This window comes from Hylobates moloch, unplaced genomic scaffold (genome assembly GCF_009828535.3).
Source record: "Hylobates moloch isolate HMO894 unplaced genomic scaffold, HMol_V3 SCAFFOLD_10, whole genome shotgun sequence".
NCBI classification, from domain to species: domain Eukaryota; kingdom Metazoa; phylum Chordata; class Mammalia; order Primates; family Hylobatidae; genus Hylobates; species Hylobates moloch.
In genome coordinates this window covers 41013299-41023155 of record NW_026652285.1, presented here as the reverse complement: position 1 = coordinate 41023155, position 9857 = coordinate 41013299, and the positions used below count along the sequence as shown (strand labels likewise).

General features: G+C 39.7%; 2 pseudogenes; one reads left to right on the top strand and one right to left on the bottom strand.

Moving 5' to 3' along the window:
* Nucleotides 1–2990: 2990 nt before the first annotated feature.
* LOC116475401 (ras-related protein Rab-28-like) lies at nt 2991–3609 on the top strand (annotated as a pseudogene).
* Nucleotides 3610–7812: 4203 nt separating this feature from the next.
* On the bottom strand, nt 7813–9259 carry LOC116475129 (recombining binding protein suppressor of hairless-like; annotated as a pseudogene).
* Between the last annotated feature and the right edge of the window lie 598 nt (nt 9260–9857).

Sequence of the window (9857 nt, the reverse complement as noted above, 5' to 3'; positions counted from 1 at the left end):
AGCCACCCAGGATGTTGGTTGGACATGTGCCTTCAGAAGGTTTGCCCATCTGGGTCATCATAGAGGAGATGGTGGCTGGACTGAGGCTCTGATAATCTGCTCCTAATGTTCATCTTTCTGGTGCAAAGCCCATTCATTCGGACAAAGAGAGAAGGAGCCCTTGAATGCCTCTGCCTCCTGAGGGCCGCGGGCTGCTAGGGCTGGCCGCCGTCCTCGATGCAGTGTGCAGGTTATTGTGGATGATCATCTTGGTACTGGGCCTCTCCTGCCTGCTGGGTCAGGCTTGGTGGATAAAGAGACTGGTTCACCACTGCAAGAGTCTTCTGGGCTGCCATATGGTGAGTGAAGCATTTGATGGGGGTAATTCTGGCCTGCGGGACTTACTGCCATGAGTTGGTCAGTGCTGCCTGGTGGTGAAGTGAAGCCATCCTTTGATGGCTTCATCCATTGCAGACATGATATTCTATATCTTTTCTGGTGCTGACCCTCTTCATACCCTGCAACAAGTTCCAGAAGCGGAAACAGTAAAACATCTGCCTCTATGTCTCCACCTTTTTCTCTGTGATCATCTGAAGAGACGGTATGACATGAGCCTCTTCATCAGAGCTGAGCTGAGGCATGGAGACCTGTGAGGTCACCGCATTGTGCCCATCTTCCTATCATTAATGGGCAGGACTTTCTCATCTCCCTTTTCATCTTCCATGTCATCTTCAGTTTTCAGTGAGCCATCATTCCATCCTTCTGGCAAACACCCAGGAATGGAGGACATGGAGTTAGGAGAGTCAGTGCATGAACAGCAAGACCTTCCAGATGCATGAGCACAATGCAGCTCTCTGAACGGCACGATTTCCCAAAGGTGCTTTAGGAAAACTTACCTGATTCTCATCTTAGAAGAAACAGGTATCGGCCAACTGGGATAGTGGTGGTGCTCCACGATGAGACTATCCCAAATGCTACATCAAGTTACACTGGAAACAGCTCCAGTGAAAGACTTTAGCTCCATAAAGAGAACTTATTAGTGGGATACATAGCATGGTTCTTCCCTGGGAGTCTCTAACCTGGTCACCCCATTCGCGCATTTAAAATTAGTTTACTAAAGACTGCGGGAATAAACCTCAGAAAACCAGTAGGTGCAGGAGAGGGAATGAGGAAAGGGAGTTAGTTAAGGGTAAAAGAAACAATCATTTGGACTCTCTCACACACATTCTATTTCCTGGTTTTATCTTTTTTGGTGATGGAATCAATGATAGCTGAATAAGGCTCACAGCTGGAGGTTTGAAATTCTAGATAAGAAATTTCATGCCAATTTTAATACAACTGGATAGAAAAACTAACACCAGATGCCTCAAGCTTCACCTACACACACACACACACACACGCACACACACACATACACATCAACTAGCTTACAATCCTTGCAACTAAAGCAAATCCAATTGCAGACAGTGCTGGACTCACTGGAAAAGAGCTGGTGATTATTTCTCCACTGGGTGTCAGAAAGAAGCAAATTTGCAGCCTTTGGGCTGGGCTGGTATTGGTTGATGGGTGTGGAGTCCCCTCCCAGGTCTCCTTTAGAAAAGCTTCGGATTCCAGGTATCACCTCGGACAGCATTTCTTCATAAAGGATGCTGTGGTTCCTTCTTACCTGATCACCTGTGGTAAGAAAGCCAAAGACTCCACCCTCTTCACCCCAGAACAGCCATAGAAATTCTCTGAGGCAGCAGGCTGACATTTTTAGTTAGCAGTTGCTTCTGCTTTGACTCAAGAAAGGTAAGTATTTCACTAGAGCTTATATTAGAAAATCTGGAGTTTGGGATTTTCTTGCTTTTCTTTCAGAGATGTGAGCACATACTACAGGAGAGCTGGCTTTGAAGCCTCTTAGGTTTGTTTTCGTACTCAGGCCAAGCTGGGTCCCCTGAGCACTTTTCCATTGCTGGTAAGGAAGGCGAGTGCAAGCCTCTCTCTCACACACAGGTGGACTTCATTGTGATGCTATAGAAATCTAAAGGATGCAGTGGCAGGACATATCCAGTGTAGTAACACTACCCTTCACATTGGTCATTTGGCATAATTTCAAAATTCATACTAGTGTATTTAAGACATTTTATAGTTATCAAGCAAATTTTACACTTTAATGCTAATAAATAATTTATCCTTCGAAATCTTATGTATACATGGGATAGAGTAAATATGTAAGAAAGCATGATATATGTATGCTGTTCAACTATAATTAATCAGCACGTCTGACTAGACCTGAATATAGATAACCACTCATTTCAGTCATGAAGCTCCAGGTGGAGTAGAATTATGCGAAGAGCTTGCGGAAAAAGGATTTTGTTTGTTCAAATTCCTCTATTCAGCCAGATGCCAGCATTCATCTTGCCTGCATGGTCTGGTCTTACTTTCATGGTTTTTGTCATGCCCTCCAGCCATCTTATCTGAGGGCGTTCTGGTGTTTCTTCCACCCTCAAGGCACGGTCATGGACCCAGGTCAGGGCAAACCATAGCCTGCACATTCATGGCCATGTCCTTATCTGCATCATGGTAACATTCACATGACACGAGTTAGGACACCTCTGCATTTCTGTAATAACAGATCTCCCAGACCCTCATTTTCTGGGCTTATACAGTTTATTTAATGTCCATCAAGTTAATTGAATGAAATCAACTTTGACCACAGCCTTTGTCATCCATAGTGAGAGATAACTCAAGAGATACCATGTTTGATTTGGATCCTTCCAGTTAAATTTCATTTTTACTTAAAAGCATGTGAAAGTACTGTTCATTTAACAAAGGTATCATCAACTAATTTCTCCTGATCTCTCCAGGGCACCCAGATCCCAGGGCAGGGTCCTGCTCCCTTCCTTCTCTCCCCACCTATGGAAGCGCTCTCCTTTCCTTCTCCCTCTGCCTGGGGAGCTAGCCTGAGCACCACATTGAACTCCATCAGACCCCAAGAAAGAAATCAAGAATGGCAAGTGAAATTAGTCATGCTTGAAGCAGCACCTCCTGGAAGACCTATGAGTTTTGCTCAAGAAACTTTTGGGAACCAATACAACTAAACTATAGTGGTGAATATATGTACATATTTTTTTGAGCAGGATAACATTGCCAGGAACCTTGAATGTTACTCTTCAAGTATGGGATGTAGGGGGTGCATACAATAGGTGGCAAGAAGGTGGGTGCATTTATCTATGGACCACAGAGAATCCTCTTGTTACAAATTAGCAAAGCTTGCAGAATTTAAAAGATCGGTACATTGTACTGAAGAAAGGGAGCGAAGAGTCAGAAGCTTTGCTACTGGTTGCCTTGGTGAGCAATAAAATTGATTTGGAGCACATGGAAACAGTAAAATCTGAAAAACACTTGTGGTTTTGCCAGGAAAATGGTTTTAGTAGCCACTTTATCTCAGCCAAGACAGGAGACTGTGTCTTCCTGTATTTTCAGAAAGTTGCTAATGAAATCCTTGGAATCAAATTAAACAAAGCAGAAAAATAGGAGTCACAGAGGGTGGGCAAGGCAGATATTGGAAACTACAACCAGGCCCTCAGAACTGTTACTCTTCCTGTAAGCTCTATGTCTGCATCTGTGAGTGCATTTCTTTTTTAATTGATAGTTCTGGCCGCACCTCACCTCTGTGTGGGCCTGAGTTGCATTTCTTTTTTAATTGATAGTTCTGGCCGCACCTCACCTCTGTGTGGGCCTGAGTTGCATTTTTTTTTTTTTTGTATTGATAGTTCTGGCTGCACCTCACCTCTGTGTGGGCCTGAGCATGTTGGGAAACTTGTTTTACAGGCAACCGTCTCTGTAGTTCAGTTAACACTTTCCTTTAGCTCACTTCATCAAGTGTTGCCTCACAGGCCAAAGGCGGCTCCTTGGACTGGTAAGAATTCAATTTGGGGACCACAGTCTTTGAGTTCAAAGTGGAAAGCTCATTCTCTGGAATTAGGCTGCTTCATCCCAAAAGAATACTGGCTCTCTTTGTATCCTCCCCTCTTTTCTCCTTCATGTAAATACACAAAATATTGAATGGCTGCATGAAAGATGAAAAGTGTCCGAGTCTTCATCATCAGCCAGGATTTTGCTACAGCAGCTTCATTGTCCTAACTGAACTCATACATGACAAGTCATACTTCAGAATGCAAGCATTTCCACACAGAATATATTTTACCTACAGAAGGCCTTTTGCTATTTTGAGTGAAAATATATAAACCTGTATCTAACTGAAAAGGTTTGAAATAAAGTTGTAATCAAATTTCTTTTATTTTTTAAAAAGAGCCTAATTTTTTACATCGTAGCTTGTAAAAATAGTATCAGATATTGTATTTTTACTATTGTATGATGGTCACTATGTACTATGTAACACTCAGGTTAAACAGCTTTATGAATTCTGATAAATGTTCCCCTATAGCTCCACATGTAATTTCTCTTGCAAACTGTGTAAGAATACTCCTAGAATGAGTTATGACAGATTGTTGGATCATTATGGATCAGACCATACCTGATGTTCAGGTATTTTTTCTTCCACAAATACATTTATTTAAATGACTTTTTAAAAGTGACATAAACTAATGGAGCACACTGTAATAATCTCAGGCACACTGCCTGAGAACTGATGTTTCTGCTGCTTTTCCTTATCTTGACCTATTCTTTATGGTTACATTATAGTCATATACAGTATATGCCCTTGTTCATCTATAATTCAAGTGTATTCCTTTCTCTGGGCTAACATGGTTATTATTTTCTTTCCATTTGTTTTCAGAAAACAAATTTTATTTCCTTACAACGAACTGAGCATGTTTATTTATTTTAATAAGTTGTCCCTGTATAATTTTATTGTGCTACCTTTTTTACTATCCATGTATTCAGAAAATATTATTTATATAAGAAAGATACTCATAACACTGATGTATCATTATACTAATCTTATTTGTAATCCAATCATTTTATTGTATATTTCTTAAATAAACTACACTAGAATTATGTCACAAGTAAAGTTTTGTAGATCACCATCTTCTGTTACTTTGTAACTGGGGAATCCTGAAATAACAATATTATTGCAGCTTATATTATTTTTCTGTTAATCAAAGATACATTTAATTAATTGGAATTTTTTCCTTTTTGTACTCAAGTTCTACCACTGTTCTATTTTGCATTAGAGAGTTCTTAAAGAAAGCTGTTGTCTGGATATAGTAAATAATTTAAAAATCAATGTTTAATATATACAGTTTTTCTTAATAAAAAAATCACCCAATTAAAAGTGGGCTAAAGATGGGAATGGACATTTTACAGAAATAAATAAACCACAAATGACCCATAAATTTTTTTTTTTTGAGTCAGGGTGTCACTCTGTCACCCAGGCTGGAGTGCAGTGGCACGAGCTCAGCTCACTGCAACCTCCACCTCCCAGGTTCAAGACATTCTCATGCCTCAGGCTCTTGAATAGCTAGGACTACAGGCACACACCACCACACCTGGCTCATTTTTGTTTTTGTTTTTGTTCTTAGTAGAGACAGGGGTTCCACCATGTCAGCCAGGCTGGTCTCGAACTGACTTCAAGTGATCCGCTGGCCTCGGCCTCCCAAAGTGCTGGAATTACAGGTGTGAGCCACCAGACCTGGCCGACCTATAAACTCTTTTTTTTTTCTTCTTATTCCTTGAAACTGCTCATATTGCAAGTTTTTCATGGATGAAATATGGAACTGAGCAGATTCTTTTTTTCTACAAAATTATGGTATAAACTTGCTCAATTTTCTATCTTATTGCTAATACACCTTACAGGCACACAGCTTGTAAAACAAACTCCTTAAAGGCTGAATGTGTACAGCGTGCTGCCAGGTACAAGAAATAGGCTAAAAATGAGTATATGAACCTACATCTGGACCAACACGGTACTGAATGCTGGAGTCTGAGCAAAGAGTGAATGATGAAAACAGCAAAGCTGGAAAAAAATGCTACTAATAATAATTTCTGAAAAGTCTGTTAATGGAAACTTTTTCAAAACAGCTCAGGACACCAGAAAGACAATGTTCTGTATGGAAACACTGTAGGAAGTTACGGTTTTGCATTCATAAGGTACTGCGGCACCTGTTTTATGGGACAGTAAAAGCTTACCACAGTCTAGAGGTAGTTTTTACTCTAAGAAGGATGATTGTGTTACTAGACTGTGCTGTATAACATTATGCATGTGGTTCCTGTACTAAATGTAGCCCAAAGAGTCTGCTGCAATTTCGAAGAATCCGAACAAAAGCATAACCAAAGTTCAGGAATGAAAGCAAGGTACAACTGGAGAGTTTCGCATGCAAGGCCAACATAGAACCCTGAATGCAACCAAATCTCAACTGAAAGGAAAAGAAACATTTTCTGAGTTAGGAGATATTTGTGGAGATGCTCAGTACTGGAGACGAGAAAACAAACAAAGAGGCAGAGAAAAGAAAAATAAAAACACATGTTACATTTGCATTTTATAATCTTACAACTATCTGTTTCTAAAGTACTGTCTTCCAGCTATTTTAGTTGATCATCTAATAAAAGCATCTTATGTTTTAAGATTATAATGATGTTCTGGCCTAGGCTACCCCCTCCAACACCCCCAAAAAGTAAAATTAATAAAACGTGCTTTTGCTGAGATCTTCCCCATTCTATCATAAGGGCACCATCTCCTAACTGGTAGCAGATGCTTCTCATGATATTTTTTGTCACTTGCCAACAAGGCAGAAAACAGTCTGCTGAATGAAATCACTGGGAACATTCCAAGTTCAAAATAAAATGTTTAACTTAGAGACAATACAAGTTATGTACAAGATCAGGAGGGGGGAGAAACCTGAACAAATCCTGGAACACACATATGTATTTATGTTATGGGAAAAGGGGAGAGAATACTTCAAATACCAACATGTTCTGTGCCATTAACTCATTTATGGCTAAATGGCCACACCAAATTGCATGTGAATGTTAGAACCTCTTGGATAACCACTATAAATACTTTTTTTTTTTTAAAAAAAGGAAAACGCAGAAATAACTACCAACAGTGTCTGAGAAGAGAGGCTAAATTAACATACATTGCATGTATTGCAGGCAAGGCAGAGGCGGTTTTTTAAAGCTTTTGCACAGACTTCACATAATCTTACAAAAAAATGTAGGCCTTCACAAGATTTGACTTGCTGAAATCCAAACAATTTTGACTCACGAAAAGTCATAAGACTTCAGCTGGAAAAAAAAAAAAAGTTGTAGCCTCAGACCAAAAAAAAAACCTGGAAGAACATAATAATTAGATTAAACAAGCATGGCCAGGCTTGGAACCTGAATGTATTTTACAGCAAAAGCTCAAAGGTGAGTGGGGAAGAGAACAACCTATTTGGTAAGAAGGTGTACTATAATACCATGATATAAAAAAGGGTATGGTGAAAATGCAAAAATGTACCTTTTACTAAAGCTTATACAAGAAGTTCCTTGGTCCATAAAAAATATATTAGATTTATGTCTTCTAGTTTGTTCAACTTGTATTCCAGCCACATTATTTACTTCTTGCCTACTTAAACAAAACCAAACAAAAACCAACCAACCAACCAACCAACAAAACAGCTGAAAAAATTAATTTCCAATAGTTTGTACATTTTGATGTTTTTTTGTCTTACTGTGGCTTCTGCATTTCAAATCAGCACTTGCAGATAGATAGTGGGGTTTTAGAATAGCATCACCTGGTATGAAAAGTTTTCCCAATAAACCACAAAAGACTGTTCATTTTTTTCTCCCTTTTTTCAACTTTTTGCTGCATTCAAGTCCGTTTAAGTCCTAGCAAAAAGAAGGTAGTTAGGATACCACTGTTGGTGTAGATGATGTGACACTGGTTGAATTTGTGCTGGCATTTGTGTAACTTCCCTCGCTGTTTGTGTTTAATTTATTAGGGGGCATGTGGCTTGAACTGGCTTGAAGGATTGCTCCTGCTACACTGCAATGTGGCTGCAGCCCTGCTTCTGGTGTGTAGGTAAAGGTAAGGCTGGTAGAATATATGATTCCATCATTTCGGACCAAAGTTACTGAAACCCGGACTGGTTGCCAGACCTATCTCCAACCTTCTCAGAATGCAGAAACGTCTGGGACCACACGGAGCATACTCTCTCCACACCTGTACATAGTTTCAGCTTCTACATCCCCAAACCACACTCATAAATTTGGAGTGAAATTCTGTCCTGTAAGTTCAAGCATTGCTTCGTCCCCACTGCCATTCAACTTAAGGCTCTCTACGACAGGCATAGGCATGACCATGGCAAGGACAGGACCCGTTCTCTCGTAAAATGTATACTTCGCCTTATGTGTGCTAATGATTGCCCAGGAAGCGCCACCATTTATCATCTCTTTATTTGGTTCTTTTGGTCATGGAGTGGCCTGAAATGGAATTATTCTTTCTTGAGAAAGACATAAGTACTTTCTTTCTGTGTCCTCAAGGTAAAATGCACATTTATAGAGTTGTGACACAGGATCATCTGCATCCAATAATGTGATCTGCTTATCAACTTTCCTAATTATCAGTCTTGGGAGTGCCATGCCAGTAACTGAGCACACAAGTTTGACTGTTTGTCCATAATGAATGTAGCCATCTCAGACTGTGAATTCTTCTCCTTCTGATTCATCATCATCCAAGAATAATGTAAAATGCTCCCCATTGCTGTGAACTAGCATGAAAATTACCTCTTTCTACGTGCAAGTATCTGGTACTAACTGTCTGGGATCATAGTCGATTAAACAGAGCCACCTTTGGTCCTGAGGCAATGCATAAGTCAGCATTTTTCAGTGACTGCTTCTTTTTGGAAGGTTTGGACGACTTGCTGAGGACCACACCAATGTCATCACCGTTGCCATAGAACATCTTTACAGCCAACATGAAGTCCTTTGCTTGTCTGAATCAGATACGTACAATGTTTTGGCTGTGCAATAGTTCTTTCCTTCCAAGTTTAGCGGCTGCATTTCTTGGTCACTATTTCCTATCCCAATAAATGCACAGGGTTGAGACTCTTGTTCAGAACAACCATCGCATTTCATTTGTTATTTTATTTTCTTCCATTCACTGCCCATAAGATATACACAAGGGGGAGGGCAAAAAAAACCTTTTTTCATTTCCATATGACTTCTGTACAACTTTTGCATGAAGGATAAGTACTATTTGATCCCCTTACTCTTTTAAATAATTTCACATAGCTTCCCTAGTAAGTCGTTTAAGTGGAGGCCACTCACCAAATTTCCTTTTAATCCATGCCATGGTACCTCAAGAACATGTTAAGGTAAGTAACAGCTTGGAACATTTCAATGCACTTCAAAACACCTCAGCCAGTGTATCTGTATCATTCTCCTTTCATTTTGAGATCATGATGGTTCCAAAGAACTATAATGCTTCCATTTGAATGACAGTCTTATAATTTCAATGACATTCCACAGGCTGTACAGGAAACATAGCAGCATCTGCTTCTGCGGAGTCTTCAGGGGGCTTTTACTCATGGCAGACAGCAAAGCAGGAGCAAGCAACTTACATCCCCACAAACTCTTAAATGATTAGTAATCACAGACCATGATAACATACTAATTTTTATGTACTGGAACAACTAAAATTAAGAAGTCTGATAAGAGAAAGAAAATCCAACTTTACATGCCTCTGAATATGATTCAATAGGAAGTACACTCCACCACCTTTGAAGTATTCTTGCCAAAAACATATAAAACTAAAAGAACTTAAATCAACCTCTTGTTCTATCAGTTTATATGTGTTAAATTATACCGTAAGGCTGCACTAAGCCAAACACAAAATGTGGGAAATTCTACAGGCAAATGACCTAGTTTTTTCTGCAAATACATGGAGTCGG